The sequence below is a fragment of the Ambystoma mexicanum genome, chromosome 11 (genome assembly GCF_040938575.1).
Source record: "Ambystoma mexicanum isolate Mex_15411 chromosome 11, UKY_AmexF1_1, whole genome shotgun sequence".
In the NCBI taxonomy this organism is placed as follows: Eukaryota; Metazoa; Chordata; class Amphibia; order Caudata; family Ambystomatidae; genus Ambystoma; species Ambystoma mexicanum.
Window position 1 is genome coordinate 937,014,744 of NC_090934.1, and position 27,587 is coordinate 937,042,330.

Below are 27,587 nucleotides of genomic sequence, written 5' to 3' on the forward strand. Positions count from 1 at the left end.
CAGTCCACGTCGGCGAACAATGGGGCCCGCTCTGCAACTGCCCCCACTGCCTCCTTACAGACTCCAGCTCTGAGCCAGCACTACTGCCGCGAAATTACCAGAACCCCGCCCCCACGCAAACGCCGGTACTGACAACCAGACCCGGGAACAGCGGCGCTTATCAGTCAGCAGTTTAAGGTACTTTCACTGAATTGCAACAACAAACTGGTCACCACCCCCAACCCACGTGTTCAAAAGGAAAACAAAACGAAAGAGCTAGTATTGGGGGTCATAACCTGCAAAGAGCTGTGTTTTGAGTCACCAGTATTTGACCTAGGGTTCAGGGAACTATCTATTTACAAACAAACAAAAAAACTGGAGGAACTGATTTCATTTTCAATTAACCTTTTTCCTCACCTCAGAAAATAGTATTTTACATAAACAGTATGGAAAAGGCCACTTAAATAGTTAAGCACATGGGGTTAATGAGCTACTTCTTAATGAATTCCATTACACGTACAAACACTTGGAAAGCTTTACAAGGACACAACTAAAACGAACTTGCTACTAAAAAAACAAAAATGAAAATCGCCGGTGTTTCATGATTCGAGCCAAGATGCAGGGAGGAGGTGGTGCAGTAAAGAACGTTACATGGTATTTTATGTTGGATAGATTTCACAAAAATGCAGTTATCGTATATTAAAAAATAAAAAATAATGCAGATTCAAACTACACCAAAGCTGCTAGCGACTCAAAAAGTGCTCTTCCTATGGGAATGGGATTTTAGCCAGAACTAAACTACAGAGGCGCTCTAGAAAATATGCACAGCTGCATGGGGGCCATTTAGCTTCCTCGTGTGGCTACTGGAAGATCATGGCTAGCTTAACACCAACGTTTCCAGGGGCTACTGTTGGCTCCCCAGGCCAACTGGTGGCATACAAACATACTTGTGTGACATTAACGGTGCGTTTGACACGAACGGTGCGTTTTCAATGCCTATAAACGAGCCTAAGGACAGAGAAGACATTTAAAGCAAATCAGGCCCCATAGAGAATGGCTAAAAGCAGAGGTCAAAATGTCAAGTTGCAAGCTACCAGTCTGGCAACCAAAAAAAAAAAAAAGTCACAAGGCTCCTACATTCTTCACCTATAGCTCACCATTTCTTACTCTCCAGGAGTAAATGATCACTAGCCAGTGGCTATTCCAACTTTTGAGGCCTGGTAAAAAGTTAGAGTTTGCATCCTATGTGGGAGTTTATTTTGCATCCTATGTGGGAGTTTATTTTGCAGCATCCTGTGTGCTAGTCCCTGTGTACTTTGTAAACTAAAATAGGCGCCAAGAGGTCACAGAAATGGAAGATGTTGCACAATGTAAGTCCACTTTACATTATGTGTATATAAATATTTCAGTAAATACCCTTTGATGAAAAGGGACCTTACGCTTGCAGTATAAAACAATAATTAAAAAAAAAAAAACAAATTGGCCAGTTATGTTTCTTAAAGTAAGTGTAACTCACCCACTGCTATGTACTGCTCCTGGTGCCACGCCATCACAGATGTCACAAATAAAATCCATAATGTCCTTGATGATGTGACATACAGCATCAGCAATGTGTGCACTCTCCAAAAAGGATTTCGTTTCTTTTCCTCTGTTTAGTAATATGCTTAAGTTCAATGGGTCACCACATCTGATCTGGGGCTGTGGTCAGGAATCGAAGCTCGGGCAGCCAGTCTTGTGCCCAGGTGGGGATCACCCAGCATGCACCTGTGGTGTGGCACATTATACCGACGTCTGCATGTGTAGAGGTTGCACAAGGTCGCAGGGCCTGCGCTCCCGGGGCATCCCATGCAAGCAGCTGTGAGACCCAATTCAGATAAGCTTAGCGTGCGCCGTGTGCACAGGCAATATAAAGTTGATACACAGGGGAGTTAACAACATTGTGATGCATGCCACAGAGGCAACAGAAGAAGCATGAAGTGCAAAAATATAATAGTCACAAAATCAAACTCCAAGTGCCATCTACAGCACATTCATTCCTTTCACTATTCCATGTAGACTGTGTACACATTGTTAATATCATGGATGAAGTAATGTGTGATGTCACCTGTGGGATCACAACTCTATAGTGAAGTGCCATAAGCAGTTGATGGAAGTAGCTGAGTTATAGTTACTTCGGGAACTTTAACTAGCAAATGTAGATTTTGTTGTTTTGCACTGTAACTATAAATGTCCCTTTAAACAACCTTTTTACCAAATTTCAGAGTTTTTTTAATGATATACGCAATATACCTATGGTGCAGACACAGCATGGACTGTGGACATGACCGAGCACATCCAATGTACCCACTGCACCTGCTCTATGGCCATTCCCAGTGGCCGCTTTGCTTAGCTAAACCTCGGAACCCACCAAGTCACCTGCAGTCCTCCTTGGGTATGGCCTGTATCCATGGCTGAGTCTGCTATCCACCTCTACCCCCACTGACCCATGTTCCTTTTCAAAGGGTTTGCAGTGTGGGTGTTGTGGGTCCCCCAAAAATTCCAAAGGCCAGAATATTGGAGATTTTGAAAATGTTACTTAGTGGCCTCAAATATGGCTTACAAATGCAAAGTGCCCATTCAGGATCCCCCAAAATAGCCATTCAAAATGGACAAGACAGGATTGTAGCCATTTTTGGGGGAATTTAAAATAACACTGGATGGACTGTCACCGGACCAAGTGAAGATAGAAAATATGATCACTGGCTAGATGATAGTGAAGATCACTGGCTAGAAGATGACTGGATAGCTGCTCACACAGATCTGACACAATCCATCCATCATTTCTTTTCTGCCACCGGCAACAAAATGTGCATATGGAAGTTTGAATGAGGAAACCCACGTTTTTGGACTCTTCCCCCCCCCCCTTAGGTTTTGTAGAGGAGCGGGTGGGTACGCCATCCATAGCTCCAACCGACTCACCTCTGTCTGGAACAGCAGGAGAAGAGCCCTATGTGGGACACCAGGTATCTTGCCAATACCACAGAGTATTTGAGAGACTGTGACAAATCGACTTCTGGTGCACCAGTGGTCCAGGGATGAATATCGGTTTCTAAACCATCAATCAGCCCCCAAACTCTAGTACACCAGAAGGGATCCAAACAGATTGGAAACACAAGTCAATTATAAACCTCCTTGCTAGCCAGTCAGTTAGCTCACTGTGCTAAGTGCTCGCCCCTGATATCTGTGTGCAGGCTGCTGTGGCAGGTTCGAATCAGCCTTTCATCCTTCAGAGGTCGATAAAATGAGTACCACTCTGTGGGATAATAAGGTCTACTGTTATTTGAGCGCTCTGAGACCTATGGGTGTGTAGCGCTATGTACATTATTATTATTGTGCAATTTTGGCAACGTGGATTCAATGGCAGGCTTATCTCCGCATGGTTGTGGATCGTTGGTTAGTTGCAACGGTTCTACATGACTTCATCGCAGGGTTTTTTGCTGCAGATTTTTTTTTTTTTAAAAACGCTTTTTTTTTGGGTGGTTACCCCCTCAAGCCCCACTTTCTTTTATTTAAAAATCCCGAACACTCACACCCATTTTTAAAAAATGTTACCCCCCTAAAAATTCGATGAGTTTTTTTTTCGAACAACAAACCTCAGCAAAAAACCCTGCGATGAAAAGTCTGGTGATGAAATGACGGTATACTGTTGCAACACAACGAAAATACTATTATTACCCAATGATAAAAGGGACTGTCCAGTCAAGGTTGTATAAAAATATCTACGTTATTATGATCACAATAGGCAGTTCTATCACACTACAAAATACAACCCACCCTGTAAAGGAATGCAGAGGACAGGCAGTTTCAAGAAGGAAAGGGGATGCACTCTGGATACTGACAGGATGGTAGTTGACAAAGAAATGAATCGCAATAGTCCAGGGATACTTGGTTTCAGCCCAAAGGGAGCAGTGGTTTGTAAAATGTCAGTAGGGGCCTTCGGAGAAGGACCAGTGGGAAGGACCACAAAGCACCTTGTGCTTGTAGAAGCTTTTGGTGCTCGACAGGGTCGAGTCGTTTTCAGGGCACTTTGCAGCTTCTGTGACAGAGTTCAACATGAGAGACAGCTGTGGGTATCATGCGACAGGCAGTTCGGCGAGCGACGCTGGACGGACAGCTGCAGGTTGGCATACACGATGGCTCTGGGTCAGGAATCATCGTCTCAATGCTGGTTGTTGGGTCTGAAGCACTGGTCGAGGCATCTCGGTTGGTGTGAGCCACTGCGGCGTGACAACAGTCAGCCGTGCAATCGGTTGCAGCTCGTGGGGCTTGACTGCCTCGAAAATGTCCTTAAGGCGATTGTTGGTTGATGCTAGTCAGTGCACTCCTCCTAGCTTATTACCTGGGCTTGTGTTGTCCTTTAAGGCGAACAGCCCAAAGCCGAGGAGAGAGTGTTTCAGACAACAGCCATGTCCTTTTTTCGGTTCAGAGACTCTCTGGCACTTCCCACCTAGGAAGCTTGCTTGCAGAGCATAGCAGGGCATGCAGTGTGCTTGCTGGGTACCGGTTCTGCAGCTGTTAGACGGTCCGCTGGATTCAGCATCTCCCTCTGTTCCCTGGGAGATGTTTTGTGGAGGGTTCTTGCTTCCCATTTGGAAATCCTGGCCTTCCTTCACTGGCGGAAGCTGTAAAGGTAGACTGTACATTCAGCCAGGGTCCAAATTAATCCTTCTTGTTATTCCTTGGGAAGTCTTCAGATGATCTGCCAAAGAGGGGCTCAACCCTCTTTTTAAGCCAAATGGGCCCCAGTGATTGGTGTAGGCTAAGTCTACCTTAATGAACCAATGCTGGGTCCCCACCAACAATATTCTGTCATGCGTGAGGTCATAACTAGACTGCTTTGCAACAGGAAAGGTAAAGGGGTGAGAACATGTTCTACTAAGTCCCACCCATCTTCCTGTCCATTATGGATCAATGGTCTCTCTGGTTAATTGAGCTCTCTGTGTTATCCGATTAAAAAGCAGCAGGTCTCCCATGAAGCAGTGGTCCAGACCAGCCTGTCTGTCACCACCAAAGCACATTCTCATACCTTCTGAATAGGGTACCCCTGCGGGGATGACTACTGTAAACAGTTGTGCCACACATGACATTTCACTGCCCTTGATACCAAGAGGCAGGAGCTGACTTCAGCTTGACACAGATGCATATTAGAAGGTTTTGGGGTTTCCAGCCCTTTGTCAGTTCTGCGGCCAGGCCTCCTTCAATTAACTCCCACCAGTATGTGCTGCCACCGGCAGGACTGACAATGGGCAGGGCGGATCCATGGAGCCTTTGATAGTTAATTAGGCTGGCCATGACCGGAGGAAGGTGTTGCCCTCCTCCTCTTGAGATGCCTTCTTTTACGCCTGGCTGTCACATTTCAACTAAATGGGACGGGGCGGGGGTGGTGCTTGTGGGCTGTGTCCACCCACAGTAATGGATATATGTGTTTGTTGAGCGGTGAGCATAGGAAAATGTTTGCGGTTTAGCCCCACACACTTTCCAAGATTAATCTCCCATCATTCAATTGCTTTAAAAAATATCAAAAATGCCCAGGCGAGTGCACACCCACTTTGCGGATGATCGAATTCCTCACAGAGACGATGTGCACTCAGACAACCATAGCGAATGTATCCTCGCACTGAGGGGGTGGAAGGATGTCGGCACACACCATTGGACATCATAGAGCTATAAGTGAAATCTGATGAGCGAAGAGTGACGTCATGAAGGAAAGATACTGAGACGTACTGAAACAATATGCAAATACTTAACAAATAAAGATGTAAATATAGTAACAAGAAAAACATGCAACTAAATATGAAGAAATCATATGGAAAGAAGAGAAAGTAAACTGCTGACTAATAAGTGTATATACGCAGAAAAGCAAGGTAGACGAGACATATGGAGGCTTGCTGCAGAAGGAAACATAACGTGGCTAGGGCGGCCATGATGGAAAGGTGTACATCAGACTCATGTTGAAATCAATCAAGCTACCTCAGGGACAGAACAGGGCTGCAGAGCCAGGAGACGCTGGAAAAACAGCTTTGTGTGAGGAATAAAGAGGAGTCTATTGGCTTGGGATCAAGGATGCTATTTCAAGGAATAATTGCAAGGCACAAGGGGAGTTAAAAGCATAACCCATGCACATAAGAGCTATTTCTCTTAGATTAAGTAAAGAGGAAAACATCTGCAATAGTGAAGTATTGGACAATTAAAGATGCGAAAAGCCCATACATGGTGGAGTGAGCAAGTCTATAGAGGCTGAGAGGAGTAATGACACCCAGAACAATTGAATCAAAGAGCAGTAAATAGAAGGTCGAAACGGACACAGTTGTGGGCTCCCCACGAGTGATTCAGAAGTCGAAAACAAGGGCTATTCATTAATCTCCAGATGAAGATAATGGTGTACCTACACTCCCTTAAAAGTCCCAGAATAAAGAACAGGCTGCAAGGTCATCTACAAAGGAGAAGCCTTGGCTTAGGGCTGGACCGATGAGAGATGATAGACTAATTGGGGAAAGGGGGATAAGTCTGACGTTACTCCCTGCACCTGGGTTCCATTTTGCTTATGTGCTGCTAACGAGCCGAAAGTCCAAGGTTGGGAAAGTATGCCAATCAATCAGAGGGTCTAAGTAGCAACATGCCATACAATGTTGCCTAGGCCAATCCGCTGCCATTATTCTGCTATAATCTGTATTTCGAGGTGGTTCAAGGCATGCCCTCCATATTAGGGGCATCCAGTAATATTGTTAATACTTCCATGATGTATAGGTATGTATGTTCCCTTAACCAATCCCTCCCTTCAATAGGTTTTACATTTTGCCACGTAGGATGATGTGATAAATGATGTATAATCGAGATATATGAACCATTGTATGATCAAATTTGGTTGCGAGTGGACCACATCTTGTTATTCGCCAGATTTCCCTACTTTATTTTATGCTGATAATAATGTAGTACTTTGCCATATTATTTGAGTCTGTCCGGTTATTTGGGTCCAAGATCGTTATTGCCAATTCCATCTAGCACATGAGACGCTTCAAGGTGCTAGAGCACCACAGTTTGCACCCACTGCATGGAGCTTCATGAAACCTTCCAAACCAAGTCAGAGTTATATGCATTTTTTAAAACGTTTTGTGCACATTCGTCATACGGTGCCAAAGTTACATATAAGCATCTGAAAAAAAAAAAAAAACTTTTGGAACATGTTTCCACTGCACCGTTCCCTAACCAAAGGTTTCCACTTAACCACAACTACAGAGTCGATATTGCCTACTCTGCAATACATGCATTGGCTTTGACTGGTGGGACTTCCTATAGCATTTGTTGAATTAAATGATCTCGGTGCCATTTCTGGTAAACTTTCATTATTAGAAGGTGGAGGCAGGCCTTAACCACAAGCAGATGCCCAGGGAGCAGTGTTTAATTAGAAGGGTGGCATTCTGTAAGTAAAAAAAAACATAATTCTAAGCAATCTATGACACAGGCGGTGTGGGGGAAGTGCAGGGGTCAGTAGAGGAGCTGGGTTCGCAATCAGGGTGGGGTCCAGCAGGGTCAGCCAGGGCACTCTGTGCAAGCACCAGAGTCGGGATGCAGCGGTTTCAGTGCTTCAGCCTTTGAGCTGCAGGAACGGGGTTGCAGTGATGGGCGATTGCAGTAAAGGGACAGAGTGAGCGATTCGGCTACCTGCAGCCAGGCAACGTCATATAAACTAACAATGACGCAGGAAGAGTAAAATGCAACCTAACTACGGCTCACAAACATGCCGGCGCCACTACTAGCGCTGCGTTTAAAGCCGAGTACCTTCAAAGCCTGGCCTCCAGCTTTTCCAAAATAACGTGTTGCCCCCCGTTTCTTCATATCTGCTGCAAGGTTGGCCATCATTGAAAATATTAACCTACGTTATTATGCCCTTTTATTAGCATCCAATGTTCATTGTGCTCATTTAAAAGGAGTCCACCTTGACAGCCACGTGAAATCAATCGCAGGCTACAATAAACATTTAGAGGAAATCTGAACGCTGGACTTGTCGCACCGCAAACCATGCGGAGCTATACTAAACCTTGTACATATATTAGTTTCCGGTTATCATAATGCTTCAGTATATGGAAGACATGGGATGAGAAGGTCCATTTTCTATAGTACGATATGAATAATATTTTATAAAATGTCGCCTGAGACAGACGAGGCCGTGGGCATAATACGCGAACTTTCAAATAGACGTGATCACGACAGAACGTTTATACACCACAAAATTAAACACATACATGTGCAAAGAATGTCAGTGACTTCGGTGCTTATGCAGACACAAATGCATACAAGCCAGCATTCCCCACGTCATTCGGGCGAGGCCTGTCCTCTTTTTTTGTGATTAATCATTGCTAAGACAAAACTACAAGTCCCAGGATGCAACAAAACAGGACAGGCTGAGTACCTCCCGAAAGACCTGTGGCGTGTTGAACATAATTCCCTCCACTACCTTAGTTATATTTCAACAACTACGCAGACACCTTTTAGAGGAGGGTAGTGAAAAAAGGCACTTTTAGAAAAATGAAAAGCAGAAGGGTGGGTGGGGAAGAGAGCATGTTTAAGGTGGTCTACAAAAGTGGTGCAAGTCACGTCCGATAGTGTCCCTCAGAAAAGGCTATGCTGAAAGGGGGGCAGAGCAAACGCGCGGTGTGTGGCGGTGCCCCAGCGCTACTGGATGTGTCATGTGTGTGGGGGAGGGGAGCACATCAAGGTCCCGTTTGTGCAGCGATAGGAGCTGGACTGGAGAAGTCACCGCATCTGTGAGTTTAGGATGGCGAGCACTGCGTGCATGTGAAGGATTAACCGTTAGTGGCATCGCCTGGGTTTGCACGGTCAGTGTGTGTGCACCGGTGGCACAGGGAACAGCTTGGAGACAGTGTGAGTGCAGGAGTTCTGCTAAGTGATTGTTCATACAGAGAACGCGAAGTTGGAGTCTGGGTGAGTGCTCAGGGAACACTGGCGACTCCGAGCCCTGTTAGTAAGAGTGACACTAGGAATTCGTTCGCCCTACCTGCTGGACTTCTGAAACTCCCCTCCTCCTGCTCCTCTTCGGTGCAGGTGCTGCTGGCTGGCGGCTTCTGCTCTCAGCTGTGCTCCCTGTGCGCGCGCCCGCCCTGCCTGCCTGACGCCTGTAGGAATGCCGAACGTGCACTCATACGCCACCTGTGGCAGTCTTGCGCCCGCATCCCCCGCGCGCAGCGATTGGCTCGGCGACGTTACGCGTGCCCCGCTGCCGCTTTTCCCTGGCACGGGCTCAGCAGGTGTGGGCGTGGCTTCTGAGCTTTCCAGCTCTTGCATCACAATCCACACAGTCAGCTTTCATCTGAGCATCCCTGAGCTGTTCGGTTGCTGCCTGCTGCTCTACACGGTGCTCCTTGCCTCCTTCCACCCATCCTGTGCTGACCTACATTGCATGCCAGTACTGCTTGACCTGGTCCTGAAATCAGCGAGAAGCTGCCGCCCTCAGCCGGAATCACTTATTGCCAGAACTGAAATGCCAGCCTCTAATGCACAACAATACGTGTGCATTCTTGCACTGTACTTCTTACACTGATAAGTCACTGACCCAGCAGTGCATTCCATTGGGCCAGTGCTGGTTACTCGAGGCGTTGCTATGTGGGGGTGGGAGGGCTCAGGGGGCTATAGCCCCAGGTCATTTGGTTGTAGCCCCGACTAAAAGCTCATGGGCTACAACCAAAAGTCTAGCTAGCCAAGAGTCCAGACAAGCTAGACATTACCGTAGCCCCAGATCTAGCAACACCCCTGCTGGCTACCCATCCCTGCACTACACAGTAGCACTGCCCACCTCACAGAACCATCTGGCCCAGCTCCTCACTGCATTAGAGCATTCCATACCTTTCAAAATCCCCCATTCCATTTTGGAAATGTTGGTCCAGTCCTGTGTTTTTCTTTACATTCTGGGACTGGTTGTCCTGGCTTTCCCCATTATGAATCCCAGACTACAATACCCATGATGGGTATCACCCCATTATTTCCTGGATGAAAATACCACAGCAGAAAATGCTGAATTTTGAACTGCGCATTTCAATGCAATATGTCTCAGTTTATTAGGCGGTCACACTCAACTCAGGGAGTTCCACCCCCCACCCCCAAGCAAGGTGGCGCACACTAAAGCGCTTCACAGATTCAAATTTGGTGAGTCCTACCCCTCTCGCACCCCCAAAAAGCACCCTACCAATGAGCTAGGAACCAGGCTTGTGTATAGTCAGAACATATATTTATTTAAGTTTGGACAAAGAATAACAAGACAATCACAACTCAGTCACCAATGCTGTGGCTCGACACAATATCACAAATTCCAATTGTTTCCACCAATTGACTAGCATATATTTCTACTAAGCTTTTTATTACTACATCACACATAATTTCGAGATTTGCAGTCAGAATTAAATTCAGGTTTAGTTGTAAAGGAAACGTTATAAAACATTCACAATATAATGCAAGGTACACAGGGATGGCTTAATTTGAAACTATACATTTCTCCCAGCAACCCCCCACCCTCCAGGCCTCAATTAAATATGACCCCTTTGATTTAAAGGCAAGGTGCAGGGAGTGAGAGTGCAATGGAAACACTGTTTTGGCTTCTTACTAGAAGTACAATATTAGGGAAAGGAATACAGTGGGAAAAATCGTTTTTGCAACACACATGAAATGAAAGGCACGACTTTGTGATTTTGATCAGAGGAAAATGGGAACAAAGGGGAATTTTCATTTTTGTAACAGAGATACAGATGAGATGTAATGCTTTGTAATTCTAACAACACTCATCCTGTGATTTTGTATATGGGAATTTATTGATTTAACTTCAATTCAATGTGCTAAGGATCTACACTGCTTCCTCCCCTCCCTACAATTTAATAATAATACAACTTTATTGTGATATGATCCTATAACTAGGATTTTACACAACATTCAATTTTTAATATATAAAGTCATATGAGAACAGAATTATACAAAAAGTACATTTAAAATGCATTTACACCTACAATTCAGCAATGCAACATTTAGAATAAATCAGTTCAATTAACATAACAATAAACAGGAGAGGGTAGAAGCAAATCAAATTCTCAGTCACCACTAACTTAGTTTCATCCATCAGGCAACCAACTTTTCACCTGCTCCCAGACTCTAAAGAGAGCGAGTTGGGCTGAGATGGAATGAGTGTTTAAACAGTAGTCCCAAAACGAGTCAGAGGTGATGGCCTCATAGGAGTGGACCAAACTGCCCAGCGTACACATATACATGGACCCCAGGGCCTTACATTGAGTTAGGACATGCCGCACCGATTCTGCCTGATCCGGCTGGGCACATATTCGGCAAAACCTAAATTCAAGGGGTACTTTTAGGCGAGGACCCAGCACAGTCATCACCGGAAGATTGTTTATGCGTAACCTCAGGATGAACTGCCTAACTTCAGGGGCAGGGCAAAGCTATAGTTAGGGTTGGATCTTACGATAGCGGTACACCACATGAGCTACCGCCTCGTATCCTTTTAGCTTTGCCAGATGTCTATAGTTCTCGCTCCAATCCCACCCATTGAGTTTGTGCTCAAAGGATTTTTTTAAGTAGACAAAACGGTAGCCTCTCTTTTGAGCGAAAGGCCAATCGATCTTCGTGAATAGGGCTTCATTTAAGGTCTTAAACTTAAAGCCATACCGGGTCCTTTCCGAGTCATAACTATCCCCCGCCATAGCCAATAGCTTACAGGTAGGGTCAGAGCTGGACTTAAAATAAAGTATCCCCCTGGCACGCAGTGCGATACCTGTCAAAGATGTTAAACCTAATTCAAGGTGGAGATATTCCATGGGGCATGTCGGGTTCAGTCCTAACACTGTACGCCAGGAATGGCCCTCAAGATTGTTTAGCCATGTAAGATCCTGCATTGCTAGTGCTTCAAGGCCATAAAGGACAGCCGGGGCAAAGCATTGATGGTAAAGGTTTACAATCCCAGCCATACTACACCCCGCAGTACCTCTAGCAAACTTGCAGGCTTGGAGCGTGAGTGTTTTAGCTCGTTGTTTTATTTTTTACTGATGATCATATCATAGTTTGGGCAAGCCTCAAACTCCAAGCCCAAATATGGGTAGAAGTGGGTATATTCTATGGTGCCCAAAGAAGTGTCAATTCCGGTCCGAGCTATCTTATTACCTGCGATCACCAAGATATTAGTTTTACCCAGGTTAATGGTCAGATCCAGCTGAGACGCATAACAGGCCAGTTCATCGAGCATGCTTTTTATCCCTGACATGATCCTGTCAAACGGGATCAGGTAATCTGCATAAAGCATGCCCACAATAGGGTGTTTCCCTAACTTGGAGGGACAGTTAGATTTTAAAGCCATGTGTGGGAGGAGATTGGATATATATAGATCATAAAGCATGGTCCACCACACACCCCTGCTTCACCCCCTGATTGGTACGTATCGAATCTGAAACCTCCCCATCATTATTTAATCTTACCCTGGCCGTAGTATCACTGTGCAGCAGACACAGGATATGCAAGAGGCAGCTAGGGCAGTTCAAGATGCTAAGTTTAGACCACAACATCTCCCTGTTCACCTGATCAAATGCACTATAAAAATGCACAAATGTGATGTGCAGGGTTGCTTAAGACCGGCTGTTCCCAACACAATGCAATGGAAATGGATAGGTTAAATATCTATAGTGGAATTAATTTGAATTGGATTGAATACAATGTGACAACAGCTTACCCAGTTTCACCCCCACTGCCCACCAATGGAAAGGAATAAGTCAGGTAGCTCCCCACATAATTGATGGTTTTTGGATAAGTCTATTTACATGGGAGGCTTTGGTTAGGGAAAACAGCAGGGCTCATCTGAGGACAGCACATATCTGGTCAAAGGCTTTCAGTCAAGGATTTTCTCCTGCACCCAAACTCCTTCTGCTCCTCTGATGAGGTCCCAGCTAGCTTCTAGATTTCCCTGTCACTGTCTCCAATGCAAGGATTGAGACCTCTCTGCTAGTTGTTCCTTGCAAGAGTCCATCAGCAGGCTATCTCCCGAAATAAACATAAAAAGCCCTTTCTGATGCAAACATACCCTCCAATGGGGCTGATGATATTCCAACATTGTCATAATTCCCATGCTAAGGAATGGCTAGCATTCTCCCTTCACCTCCCACCAAGACGCCCACTGGCTGCTGATAGGACTAGAAGTTGGGAGATATATATGATGCAGGCTGAGGGAATAGAAAGATTTCGTCATCCCAAAGTGACTTGGGGGTTTTATATTTTGTGTCCTGAAAAATCTCACAATCTCGCAACTCCCTTAATCTTTCAGATAACCACATGAATATATATATATTTTTGAGTTCTACATTTTATGACGAGTCAGACAATATTCATTTTCTTTCGGCGAACTCTTCCTGGGTGGAGCCACCATTTTTTGTGGTTTGCTAATTCGCCAAAATAGTTACAACTCTGACACTACACACTTCCAACAGTAATTCTGCCGTCTATTAGTCTATCAATATTTCCAATTCCTTATATTTATGAAAATACCAGAATCATAATTTTGATCATAACTTAAGTTATCTACATCAGCATGTGCATGTGCAACCCGAAGCATGTGACCAGCCATCTGCTTGGGCAATGTTTATTCTACCCTCTTCTGCTGAGCTTCAAAAGGGTCTTTTTTCAGAGCTAATGCACATTTTATGCGAAACCTGACCTTAAAAGTAATTTCTGTTGGCCACGTTATCTATAAATTCCATACTTTCAATCTACTTCTTTGTATATTTTAGCATTTAAATTGACAACCAGACCAGTTTCCTTGGTGTGCCCAGCCCCAAAGTTCTTCGGGTCAAAGTTTCAGCTCAGAGAGAAAATAGCTCAGAGAGAAAAAACAGTTGCAGTTCACACTTCGGAAATGCTAGCATTTAGCATTTACCCAGCATGTACATGTAACTTTCAAGTATCAACTATAAGGGTTCCTGGTGAGCCTTGAGCGTCCAGGGATCATATAGGTAAACAAACAGAAAATTGTCAAGGCTGTATTTCGTCACACTCTCCTCTTTTTAGTTTGTTTTTAGCCAGTACTCTTCAGACTCTTCGATTTCGTTACTAGCCAATCTTGTATGCATCTCTTTTATAGGGAAAACATTTTCAAAACCAGTTCATTCATACACATTCATTTAGCCAGCCAACAAAAGCCTTCAACATAATATTTTCTATAATGAAAACATCATATAATTGATCTTACACACTAAATCTGGAAATTGTTGAGTTACAATGTCATAATTGCAGTTAATTTCCTTAGTTATATAGGGCCTGTCCTAATTAAAGCAGAGCTGGTGGAGCGGGACTGCTGCGCGACACTACCTATCCACACTCCTATTGTGTTGGGGTATGCACCAGGCTTTTCTCCCGCCAGTGGGGATGGCCCACCATTCCATCTGCCCACATGAAGATGATTTTGTGTGCTCCTCAAAAGCAGGCTTGTTTAGTTGAACGTGTAATTCCCTTACCACTTTAGAAGCCTGCCGCTGCCTGGCTCCACCGCCCAAGTATTTGTAGAGACCGGCCACCATCTTGGATCTACATAGGTCACAGACGTGTGGGAGGTTACTGCTTTGGCTGCAAGCATTCTGCTGAACTTCCCAGCTCTCTTCACTCAGTAATAACATTTATTATGTATGTGGGCACTTTGTTCTGCGCTTCCTTCCGCCTCTCTGCACCCCAGAAATTCAGGCCCAAGTCCTTTGGTAATATATCGAATGATTACCCAGCTCTAACATGGTTTTCTGAAGAGTTTGGCCTGGCTGCAGGGTTCAGAGATGGGAACAGGGGACACAAAACAATGACTAACTTCAGACAACTAGGCCAGCTCAAGGTGCCTGTGACTTCTGGTTGCAACCAGTGACAGATCCCTGCTACAGGGAGAGGAAAGGTTGGGGTAGACATGGGATCCTCTACACACCGTTCATTAGTCTTGCACAACGTAACAGGTGGTGGTAACCAGCCCTCACAACCACCTTCCCTAATCTTTAGAGAAAAGCAGGGCACCTTGTCACAACTTTCAGCGTTGGATCAACAACATCTTGGTTCCAAATAGGAATTGTCCACCTCTATCAATGAAGGTGCTCAGCTGCCTTAAGTTTGATCTCGGTCATGTAGCTTCTATTTATGGATGTTGACTTCCCAATGAAAACCCTCTGAATCCTGAAATGTCTTTCTGCCTGCCCTGGACAAGAAGGGCTGCATTGTGGCCAACCTTGGCGTGTGGTCATGGGAAATCCTCTTCAAGAACAGTGAACCTGTAAATCTTTCCTGTGTACAAAGACCTGCCTTGTAAAGCACCCAACCTTACGGCATGTCTGTGTGGTGCATCTCTTTGTAATGGCTTAAAGAGAGCCTTCTTCAATATGGCTGGTGTCCAAAATGTGTTGTTTTGAAACATGTCCACATTCGATGCTCCCTTGTGTTCAACCTGGCCTGATGGAAAGCAGAAGGAGGCTAACATTGCAGCTGACAATGAAACCCCAAGCATCCAGCCGAACAAGGACTACAATTCCAGCTGAGGTTAGAATGCACCTAACAGTACAACCACATTTTGACATAAATAAGAGCTCCATTCACAAGGACTGCTCCCCTATTCTCAGGATGTGTGCATGAAACCTGCCTTCACATTTCAGGGTATGGACCACGGCACTGAAAGAACAGGTCCTCTGCCCAACCAGAACCTTTACTAAAATGTGATCTTTCTCCTCCCACTACCCATTCCACTTTATATTTTGAGTATTCTTGTATCCTTTTTGGGGATTGAACCCTGGCAATTTGCATGCATTCCAGAAAGATGCGCCAGACTCATCATTATACATTTCATCAGATAAAATTGTGCTCCGCCAACACAAAATTCAAAGGGCCAGGGGCATTGCTGTGCACCCATGGAGGTACTCCACTCTACCTGGAGCCTGGCCGAGGTGGCCTAGACACCAGCTTTGACCTGGTATGATTTATTAATCTTGAAGGAAGGAAAAGACTTGAGTCTGACCTGATGGGCTTTTAGCCTCTTTCCTTGAACAATAATATGTGACACTTGTAAACCTATGTAAATATACTGCTCTATAAATTTGTACAAATGTCGTATTTGCCCCTGTATATAATGTACTTTTATGTAACTAAGATATGCCTGTACTTTTATGTAACTAAGATATGTCTGTAACAAGCACCACAATGCCCTCGGGCTGACGTGCGCTCTACAAATCCGAATAAATAAATATCCTGAAACATGTTCATGAGTTCGGAATAAAGCACTTAAATGCCCAAAGGCCAATGCTGCATGCTACCAACAAATAAAGTGGCCACGAATCAAAAGAAGAATGGCTTCACTCCCAGGACATTAAGAGTAGGTTCAGGCCCATTCATGTCCGCACTTGGTGGACAATGCAATGACCAGTAAACCCATCAAGGGGAAAGACATGACCTGGAGAGAAGGGAAGACATGGGGTCTGGCCCTGGCAATCCACCACAGTGCCTAAGGAGGAGCAATGCCATCACATTCAAGCAATGATCGCCACTCTGACTTTTCAGCGGCACTTACAAGCTCCACAGTGCAATTTGCCCCCATTGTGTCTTGGCTGCAGAAGACTTTCCATGATTCTTACTGTTTGGCCACACTTTCCAAAACAGTATGCTTGCTTTATCTGAATAAACATGTCATTGCGTGCCTCTCCTGAACGTTATGCACTTCCCATATTTTGCAGAAAACACCATCACACACCCACTTCCCCAGATGACGCTGCGCTCTGCAACCACTAAGATTTCCAAAATGATACCAGCATTGTCATCGCCCCCCAATATTCCTGTATCCCTGCTCCAATGCCTAGGGGTGTTGCTAGGTCTGGAAAAGATAAAGGGCTACGCTAATTTTGGGACTGTCGGGGCTGGGGGCTAGCTAGCCTTTTTGGTTGTAACCCCTGAGCTTCTATCCGGGGCTACAACCAAAAGACCTGGGGCTATAGCCCCTTGACCCCCCCACTCCCCAGCAACACCTTCAAAGACTAAGATACTCCAATACAAGTGATAAGACAATGTTTAACATATCCTTAACATGCTCTTCTGAAGCTACAGCAAACACTCACAAGTTGGATACTACATGAAGAAAATATATTACATTTATACGCCCGACTAATTTCACATTTGTCCACCATTAAAAGTATTTAGAAATGCAGGGGTTTCGTTCTCCGACCCTGCCTCCATAAACTAGAATCCAGGCTGTGAGTGATGTAACTAATTCTAATTCTCATTGTTCTTTTATAAGGCGCTTAAAACCAGAGATTTGTTTCTAAGCGCGGGTTCGGGATTCGAACCAACTCGCAGTGCTGCTGCATTCTCTTTGAGAGGGATGATCACTTCAAGGAACACCCAGGCTTAACCAGGCATAGCCCAGAACACCTAGCGGCATAGAAACCTGCCGGAGGCCGCAGAGCCACACAAGAGCAGTTAAGGGATGCACTCTGCAGATATAGAACAGTATCTAGATTGCAACAGTGAAAAGGTTGAAAGGTGGACCTTTGGAGTCAAAGGGCAACCACCTCTCGCTTTACACATCAGAAGTGCTTAATTTGTGACGGTGTTTGCAACGGCTCAGCCTTAGGACTTATTTCTGAGCCCCGGCACTTATTTTCTCAGACTCACTCTTATTGTGATATTGTGTTTAGCAACTGTATTATTAAATCTCATTCAGCAGTTGTCACACAACAAGGAACAACAGTGTGCATTGGCCATATTCGTTACGCAAGAACTTGATGACCCATGTAGCCAGCAGAGCGGTAGTTATTCATTTGCATTGATAACAAGAAGTTGGAAGGTGACATTGCTGGGTGCTTGTGCTGGCCACACCCACACACTTCTCCAGTCCTCCTGAATATCATTGGAGCTCCTCCACTACTGCAATACGCAGCCACACTACAACATTAGCATGGGTTGGCAACAAGAGGACAGTCACCAGCCAGAAGCCCAACACGGGAAAGGCCAGGGAAAAAGCCATTGCCTAAGAGGAGTGCCTTTCATGAATGTCAACCTATACACAAAGGTTCTAATGCAATGTTTGACAGACAGGTTTAACGGTTCAGTAGTAATCTTTCCTGCATTTGCCAATCAATTATACTTAGCAGGAAAGCAGGTTTGCTTGTATTTCTGTGGATAGATGGTCAACATGCTCCAAGTGACACATATACAATCCAAGCACAATGTTAACAATGATGATGTGTTTAAAGAAGCACTTAAACATTTATCTTAAACTAGTAAGTTATTTTATTTTACATGCTGTGCCTTCCTCCTCCTCTGCACAGGCTACCTTGCCTACTGTGCCTCTCTCCTCCTCTGCACAGATTGCCTTGCCTACTGTGCCTTCCTCCTCCTCTGCACAGGCTCCCTTGCCTACCATGCCCTACTCCTCCTCTGCACAGGCTCCCTTGCCTGCTGTGCCTTCCTCCTCCTCTGCACAGGCTCCCTTTCCTACTGTGCCTCTCTCTTCTTCTGCACAGGCTCCCTTGCCTACTGTGCCTTCCTCCTCCTCTACACAGGCTACCTTGCCTACTGTGCCCTTCTCCTCCTCTGCACAGGCTCCCTTTCCTACTGTGCCCCTCTCCTCCTCTGCACAGGCTCCCTTGTCTACAGTGCCTTCTTCCTCCTCTACACAGGCTACCTTGCCTACTGTGCCTTCCTCCTCCTCTGCACATGCTACCTTGCCTACTGTGCCCTTCTCCTCCTCTGCACAGGCTCCCTTGCCTACTGTGCCTTCCTCCTCCTCTGTACAGGCTCCCTTGCCTACTGTGCCTTCCTCCTCCTCTGCACAGGATACCTTGCCTACTGTGCCTTCCTCCTCCTCTGCTCAGGCTCCCTCGCCTTTCCTCACTGTCCCGGCTCCTTTGTCGGCCTTGGCTCTTCCGCCACCCTCTACTATCCCTCTGGCTCTTCTGCCATCCTCGGGGAGAGGGGGGGCACCATCCCCTGCGCCCCACCCCGTGCAAGACCTTCAAAGATGGCAAGCTGCTCAATATTGCCACATTTAACTCTCGCTCCGCTGTCAAACACTCGCCTGACATCTGCAACCTCTTTGAACTCATGGATTTTGATGTGCTCGCCATCACAGTGACATAGTCCAAGGGCAGTTCTGTCACAAGCTTTGACACACTCCTCCCTGAGGGATACAAGATCCTCCCTGTGCCCAGGACCAACGGGACAGGAGGGGGAGTGGTCCTGATCTTCCCAGAATGGATACCTGTGTCCATCATTCCTACTCAGGCCTACTCCTCCTTCAAGTGCCTAGTCTGCAGGCTCTCACTCTCTACCAAATCTTCTCTCCTTATGGCCACCTTCTATCAGCCACCGGGAAAGTTCACTCTCTCCCTCTCATAATGGGCTGACCTGGCCTCCTCTCTACTTTCCTCCTCCTCTCTACTCCTCCTGCTGGGTGATCTCAACTTCCAGCTGGACTCTCCTGACTCCTCAGGACCTTTCTGCAATCTATGCAATTCTCTTTCCCTCTCTATCTTATCCACTGGCTCCACACACACAACGAGCCACACTTTGGATGCTTTTACCTCTACCGATATCCCTCTCACTACCTCTCTGTCTTGGACGGCCACTCCCTTCTCTCATCACACTTGAAGCTCTCCTCTTGCATCAGCACACCCGGCGCGGCCACTCAGTCTCAAAGTTACCAGACCCATGAAAAGAGTGACAGCAGCTGCCTTTGCGTCCACCTACTCTCTGCCTCCTACTCCTGTGGCTGACTCCCACCCTGACACAGCCCTCACTAATTTCAATCTCTCTATCTCTAACACCCTTGATACTCTTGCCCCTGTAATGGGGGTCTAACTGAAGCCTTCTAAAAAGTACAATTCTTGGTACGACTCAGATCTAGCTGCCCTTAAACGCAAGTGTAGGGCAGCTGAGCGGAAATGGAATTTGTCATGTGGACCCTCTGACAAACTGGTCTGCCGCCTCCTTCAAAGGCAATATCGACTCTGCATCCACACCAAGAAACAGTCTTTATTCAAGCCGGCATCTCCTTGGCATCAAACAACACGGCCAAACTTTTCAAAATCTGTAAGGAACTGGCCAATCCTGCAGAAGCCTCCTCTCCTATCACACCCTCCCAGGACGTTTGCTCGGCCCTGGCTGCACACTACACCGCAAAACTCAAGACATCCTTTCCTCCCTCTCCTCCACACCAAATCATACACGAACACCTCTGGAGCGTCCCTTGGTCCCTCCACCACTTCTCTCTTCTCTCAATTCCGTCACACCTGATGAGGTCGCCAGACAAGTCCGGTCTATGAAGGCTTCATCCAAACAGGTGGACCCCTGCATCTCCAAAACCATTAAGGACAACATTGACTATCTCGACCCATGCTTGGATGATCTCTGCAATCTCTCTTTTGCCACTGGAGAAACCCTCTGCAGACGCCTCGATTCCTGCATGCTACCGCCCTATCCCTATCACCCCTATCCTGGGCAAACTCCTAGAGAAACTGGCTTTCTCTCAGCTCACCCTCCACACTGAATCTGCTGGTTCCTTCCACGACCATCAGTCTGGCTTTCGAGCACGCAGAGGCACGTAAACTTCTCTTCTGAACACCCTTGAAGACCTGCTCTCAAATCTCGCAACTAACACTCCCGCTGTCCTCATTCCTCTTGATCTCTCGTTTGCCTTTGACAGGGTAAACCACAACACCCTGATTGCACGTCTGCATGACACCCTGGGAATCACAGGTCATGCTCTGGCATGGTTAACCTCCTTCTTTTCCGACGGCCCATCCCAGGTGGAAGTTGGGTCCTTTCTCTCTACTATCACTCTTTCAACCTGTGGTATTCCCCATGGGCCCAAACTATCCCCCTGGTTCTTCAATGTCTACATGGCTGCCCTTGCACATGTCATTGCCACTTTCATCTCTAACTTCCAGTGTTATGCGGATGACACGCAACTCTCCTTCAGGCTACCCTCAGCCACCTCCTCTACCTCGCTCATATCTGACTGTCATGGTGTGCTGCAAATGACCTCTGCCTCAACGCCAGTAAGACTGAGATCGTTCACATTGGGACTCCTGCTCCCGCTTTCCCACTCTCACTCTGGCCGGCCTTCCTTGGCCCTGCGCCCGCACCCACCTGCGAGGGAAAAAACCTTGGGGGCATCTTCGACTTCACTCTCTCCTTCTCCACTCACATTTATGACATCTCTAAAAAGTCCAACTATCAACTACACCTCCTCAGAAGTACTCTTCCTTTTCTCACCTTCCCCCAGTGGCTCCCTGTCTCCTGAGCCCTGGTTCTCTCAAGGCTGGACTATTGCAACAGCCTCTTTCACATCCTCACTGCCTCAGCTCTCCGCCCTCTGCAATTCATCCAGAACAGAACCGCAAGACTTATCCTGGGCCTCAAGCCCAGGGACCGCATCTCTCTGGTGCTGACATCCCTCCACTGGCTCCCCGTGGCTGCAAGGATCAAGTTCAAGACCCTCTGCATTGTCCACAGGGCTTTCTGGGACCTGGGACCTACCTATCTGCAATGATGCCTACCTAAATACTGTCCTTCTCAAGGCCTCCGCTCATCTACCTCCAACCTTCTGTGAGTGAGCCAGTTCCCCAAGCAGAGATTTGGAAGGAGATTTTTATCCTCTGCAGGGGCCTCCCTCTGGAATAGCCTCCCTGCAGCACCCTGTCTTGAGCCTGACCTCCTTAAGTTCCGGAAACTCTTAAGTCATTCCTCTTCTCCTCTTCCTTCTTTCTCCCTCTACCCTGTTAACTTTTCTCTTCACTCTCTCCCCCTCTCCCTCCTTTTCCGCACAGCCTTCTGACTGGCCACCTGGTGTACCTCAGAGTCTCACAGGTCCCTGGCACCCTTGCCAGTCCTCTCGCACTTGCCTCCGGGCCTGCACTCGCTTCATTGTTACTGCACTTGGTCAATGACTCTTGAGAGTGGCACCTCTCAGCACTTACTCCAGATTCTGACTGACTGGGCGCACCTGGTCCCCCCCTGCACTTGTCCTCCCCTCTTCTGCACCTGTGTGTGCACTTGCTCGATCTGAATGCACCATGACTTGAAGAACGTCTATCTGTTTTTCCCTTGTCTCCCCTCCTTGCATTGTGGGGCCTCAATGCACTTGGAAAAATTGCAGAATCGTTGTCAGAACTATTTGCTGTTATCTACAATGTTAATTGTCTTATATGTACTTGTACCATGCACCCACTCTGCCTGTGCAGACTTGTATCATTCAGAAATTCAAGGGCTCTGAATGACTTTTGTTTTTTCCCCTTGTTCCCTCCCTCCTTGAGAGCCTTTAAACACTTGCTTTGTGTGTAGGCGCTTTGCAAATAAACAATACCATACCATACCATGTTATTTGGTGTCTGTAAATTGCACATTGGCCATGGCTAGTGCATCTATCACCCAAAATAGCCAGTGCGAGTTGCAGTGTTAACCCTTAATATGCAGACACTGTCAGGGAACAATCATGGGTTTTGGCAGCAGTGGGCCGGGAGTTGCTCGGCCGATGTGTCCCAGGCATGCTAGAAAATATTTGGGCCCTGACACTTATTTTTTTGACAAATTAAGCACTGCACATTAGACATGCGTTAATATACAATGATGTCTGAATTGCTGAATACAACCTTATCACCCGCAGTGCAGTGCAGATGATTAATTTAAGTGACAACTAAACTAAAATTACAAACCAAAATTACTGGTCAGGCCGTGGGTTGCCCTGGGTGATGGTCATGTTGTTTCTGGGCACCGTGGCAGTGGTGGCAGCAGGCAGCTGCAAGCAGACCTGGATGGCTGAGGGAGGGATGACTGCAGCCAGCTGGCAGCAGCAGGGTGCTGACCGTTGGCAGTGGCAGGGCCAGGGCAGGATGGCAGCCTCAGCCTCAGACCTCAGCCCCACAGACTTGCAAGTCGCTTGTGCAGCTGAATTCAGCTTGTCGCCAAGAACGGCCCGCACCTTTGCATTTGTATGAGAGCACACTAGGATACCTGCATTTCCTATGATGCCCCCCACAATGCCAGATGCGAGACCCAAAACCACGGGCAGAATGTGTTGTGAACCACACCCAGGTTGGCCTGCATTTCATGTTCCCGGCCTGGCCCCTCATCCAGTCAGTGCACAACCACAGCTTGGCTGACTACCCGCCCTGAATGGCAAACCCTCACAGAACAAGGTCATACGACGATGATTCTCAGTCTAGAGAGTCATTTAAGTAAAGCTATAAAGTAAAAGAACACAAAAAAATGCAAATTGCAATTTGCAATCATAAATCATAATGAAGCAAACATGATTTGATTATGCACAGGCAGCTGCGTAGACATTCATAATCTGATCTATGTATCCTTCCCCCCAAGAAAAGAGGACCCGTGTTCGGGAGAATTCTCAGAAATGTGCTAAGAGACCCTGAGCTCTTTTGCTGGACTTTAGGACTTTTTAATCTCTAACTTGGAGAGAGGGAGACCCTTTTTTCTCACCCTCTCAGGTATTATATTGTGATTTGGACTCTGTGTTCCTTTTGACTTTGGAGCCTGACAAGCTCCATAGGGATCATCTTTTACATTGTGTCACACAGCACCTTCAGTGCAGTGGCACAGGGAGGTCTCTTAGATTTTCCAAAGGTTTAAATACCTTCTCTTGGTGAAACTACTGTTTCCAAGAGCAGTAAAGTGAAATTGACTTTACTTACATTTGTAACTTTCTAGACCCAGCACACACTATCTTACTATAGGGTGCTGGAGGGGTTACTTAGTATCCCCTTTCTCTAGTTTCTCATGTAACATTTTTATGTTACCCTTTCTACAATTAATGGCTGGTGGCAGTGGTTTACCTTTTACTACCATTGTTTGTTTTTACCGCAGGCTGCGTTCGCAGCTGCAGTAAAGCACCCATGGGTGCCCATTTTGTCAAAATGGCCCCAGTCTTCCTTTTTCACCATTTCTTGTTGAAAATGTCCTTCTTGAGATTTACTCTGCACGCCAAATCAGGTTTGGTCCCTTTGTTCATTTTGTCTTTGGCGGGATTCATGAGTGAAGCCCGCCTCTGGCTCCAGTATGTCTGGCAAGGGCAGGAAGTGAGGGAGGTGCCCAAAACTCCCTGTGCTTAATCCCCTTGGTTACAGGAATGCACCCAAAGGTGATTGGCCAGCTGGCTGTCCCGCAAGGACAGTCACCCTGCTGTGTGATTGACAGCTAGGCTGGAATGAATGGGAGAAACCTGCATAACATGTGAGGCTTTTTGGCTTGGAAGGCAGAGTCGACCACTGAATGAAGGAATCTGAAGAAGAACTTCGAAGAGACGCCTGCTGCAACTCCTGGACCGTTAGTTTGCCCGGTGAATCCCTGCTGCTGCGCCGAAGCTCTAAATTCACCTCGACTAGGGAAGCCCTGCAAGGACGACTTCTCCCCTTGGGTTGGTGGGACCAATCAACTCCAAAGTAAGCCCTTCTGGACATCCTCTCGGAACAGGCTGCATTTCCACTGCTGCTGCTGCTGGAACCGAAGTGCCAGGCAGAGGAACACCAGATTGTGTGCGTCGCTTTTAAGTTGGACCCCAGCGCTAGGAAGATCCTCCGGACTTCCCTGATGCAGGACTGACCAAGCCTGAGCCACCGCAACAGAGTGCTCGACCCCAGAAGCAAGGAAAGTCTGAAGTGGTATCTGAGTACCGCGGTGTTGCTATTTGCTGTCAGACGCGAGGAGCTGAAACACAGAAGGACCGTTGAATTGAAGTTTGCCCATTGCTGCCGCTGACCTCCCTATTGCAGAGCAGGAGTCCCCAGACGTCCTCCCTCTTGTCCCCACGACTGAGGCTCAGGAACAACAGGATCTGCAGAGCTATACAGGAACATAAGCCAGCTGGAACCATTTCTTCTAACCAGAGGGTACTGTAAAGTCTAAGAGAACTTAACTCTTGTTGTGTAGCCTTGCTTGCTCTCAGTTGAGACCTGCCTTGGTTACCTTGCAGAGCTGTTATAGCTGTGCCCCTCACAAGCATCCCAGCTTGTGGCCCTACAAAAATGTTTAAAAACATTGTGCAAGACTTTTTACCTGCCTGCAAAGAAGAACTTCAGCTCCCCTAGACATTGTACAATTAACATTGGCTGTCCTGGCTCCCTGAGTGACTCTTCTTACTGCTGATTCAATGCTTTATCTTTCCACAGGAAAGGGTTAATTTATTGAACATTGGAAGGTTTCAAAAGTACTTGCCTGTTTATGAATTATTTCTTAATCTTTGTTTTATTCCCCTATCTAACCTTTGCACCAAACTCAGTATTGCTCTAAATGTACCAGTGATAAATCAATGTCCACAGTGTCCTAGCTATTTAAGTCACCTGGTGTAGGAAGTGTCGGTGTGCCATCCCCAATGGGTATCATCTGATTAAGAGAAACTAAAAGTGTGTTCAGAAGTATATTTTAAGTGTTACATGTTTTGCTCCCTTCTGAAGAAGGCTTGTACAACTGACCGTGAAATAAATCAATAATTGTTTCATCAAGAAACCTTGAGTGTAAGCTTTTATTTGAATAACTGTACTGTGAAACTCTGTGTCACAACATTACTGCTCACATTGACCCCTCTTGAGATAGGCCTGGCTGCTCAGCCACACTACCAACCTTTGTAGTTCAGTCTTATACCAAAGGTTGGGTCCCTATTGCCAGGAGGTCAAGGTTATTGTAGTGCACCCAAAGCATACTGCATACAATCTTGCCTAACAACCTATGTGCCCGAGGCTTATTTATTTACTTGGTACATAGCATACATGTTGCGCAGGTTACAGCAGGTAAATGGTAGAGGGTGTTATTTACGAAACATTAGGTATAATACTTCGTGAGGTCACCTCATAAATACATACAGTTATGGCATAGTGTAGTAATGGAGGAGGATGGAGAGGGTTAGTTGAAGAGATTGGTTTTGAGTAGTCTGCGGAATGCGTGGTAGGCTTTTTCGTTCCTTAGTGTGTTGGAAGCTGGATCCTCCGGCTTTGGTTCTTTTGAATGTCAGTACATAGGTCTGATTAGTCAGGTGCGACCTGGTGGGTCTGGTGGATGTGTTGCAGGGGATCCTTTTGGAGAGATAGGGCGGAGCATCAGAGGAGAGGCACCTGTGGGTGATGGCCATGGACTTGAAGAGGATGCCTTCTTTTATTGGTAGCCAATGGGCCTCTTTTCTGGTTTGAGAGATGTGTTCCCTTTTTGGGATGCTCAGAGCTGCTCTCACGGCATTGTTCTATGGTACTTGATTTTTTTTGTAGGTTTTTTGTAGATGTGCCCAGGAAGAGGGCATTACAGTAGTCCAATTTGGTACCTACTATGGCTCTGGCTATTGACAAGCAGTTTTTTGTGGAGAGGAAGGGTTTCACAGCATTAATTACCTTAGTGGTAACCGCAGCGGAGGAGGCTATGGCATTGACCTGCCGTGTCATGGATAGTGTGGAGTCAAAGTATACTCCTAGGGTTTTTACTGCGGAAGAGACTGTGATCGTGGAGTTATCAATATTGAAGGATTTGTATTGTGGCTGGAGTTTGTTTAATGTTTCTTTGGTGCCAACTAGGAGGATCTCTGTTTTGCCCCCATTTAGGCAGAGGCTGTTGGCTGCCATCCAGGTTTGGATGGCTGTGTAGATCTTAGTTAGTGCTGTAGGTTTAGATGCCTGTGAGGGGTAGTAGGACTTGCTTATCATCAGCATAGTTGGTGTAGGCTATGTGACGAAGATCCAGATTATTGAATAGTGGAAGAGTGAAGATGTTGTATAGGGTGGGGCCAGTGCAGGAGCCTTGTGGGACTCTGCAGTGGATTTTGGTGGGGGTGGCGCTTGCTGAGTCAGAGAAAACTTTCATGAGTCGACCCTCAAGGAAGGATGTGACCCAGGAGATGGCTTCTGGGGAGAAGTGAGCTTCGTTTTTGAGTTGTGTGCCTAGAATGTCGCGATTGACCAGATTGAAGGCCGCGTATAAGTCTAGCAAGAGCAGGAGTGCTGGTTTGCCTTTGTCCATAATGTTGTTGAGTTGAATTTTAAAATCTAGTAGGGCCGATTCGGTCCCATGTCCAGGGCGAAAGCCAGATTGTCTTTTCCCTAAAATCCAGTTCTCTTCCAAGTATTGCTGGATTTGAGTGTAGGCCACCTTGTCCAGAATCTTGAGCAAGAAGGGAACGGCCGTGATGGGTCTATAGTTGTTGGCGTTTTCAGGGTCTAAGATAGGTTTTTTGAGAAGAGGGCGTAACCAAGCTTCTTTTAAACTGTCTGGGACTGAGTTAGAGTTGACAGATGCATTAATGAAGGTTTTGAGAAACGGTGCAAGTGTTTCTACGCAGTCTTTAACTAATTTAGCGGGGCAGGCGTCTCTTTTACAGTTGGAGGGTTTGATTTTGTTAATAATATCAATTACCTCTGTTTCAGAGACTTCTCTGAATTTGAATGGTGTGATGGGATTTTTCTTTTTGTTCTAAGTCGCTGTTTCAGTGTGTGAAGCTGATAGGATATGCTGGGTGAGATTTTTGTGGTGGGTTATGATTTTTTTTTTAAGGAGCTCAATTTTGT

At 46.3% G+C, this 27,587-nt stretch overlaps 1 protein-coding gene across 4 annotated transcripts in view; it reads right to left on the bottom strand.

Moving 5' to 3' along the window:
* LOC138503946 (ras association domain-containing protein 8-like) overlaps positions 1–27,587 on the bottom strand; it is a 453,289-nt gene that overhangs the window by 299,864 nt on the left and 125,838 nt on the right. For 2 of the 4 annotated variants that reach the window (XM_069624061.1, XM_069624058.1), the window contains exon 1: positions 9,035–9,188. The exons of the other annotated variants lie outside the window; for them this stretch is intronic. The gene's annotated coding sequence lies outside the window, so the exon portion shown is untranslated. Of the gene's footprint in view, positions 1–9,034; positions 9,189–27,587 lie in introns of those variants that run through there. 4 annotated transcript variants of the gene reach the window in all.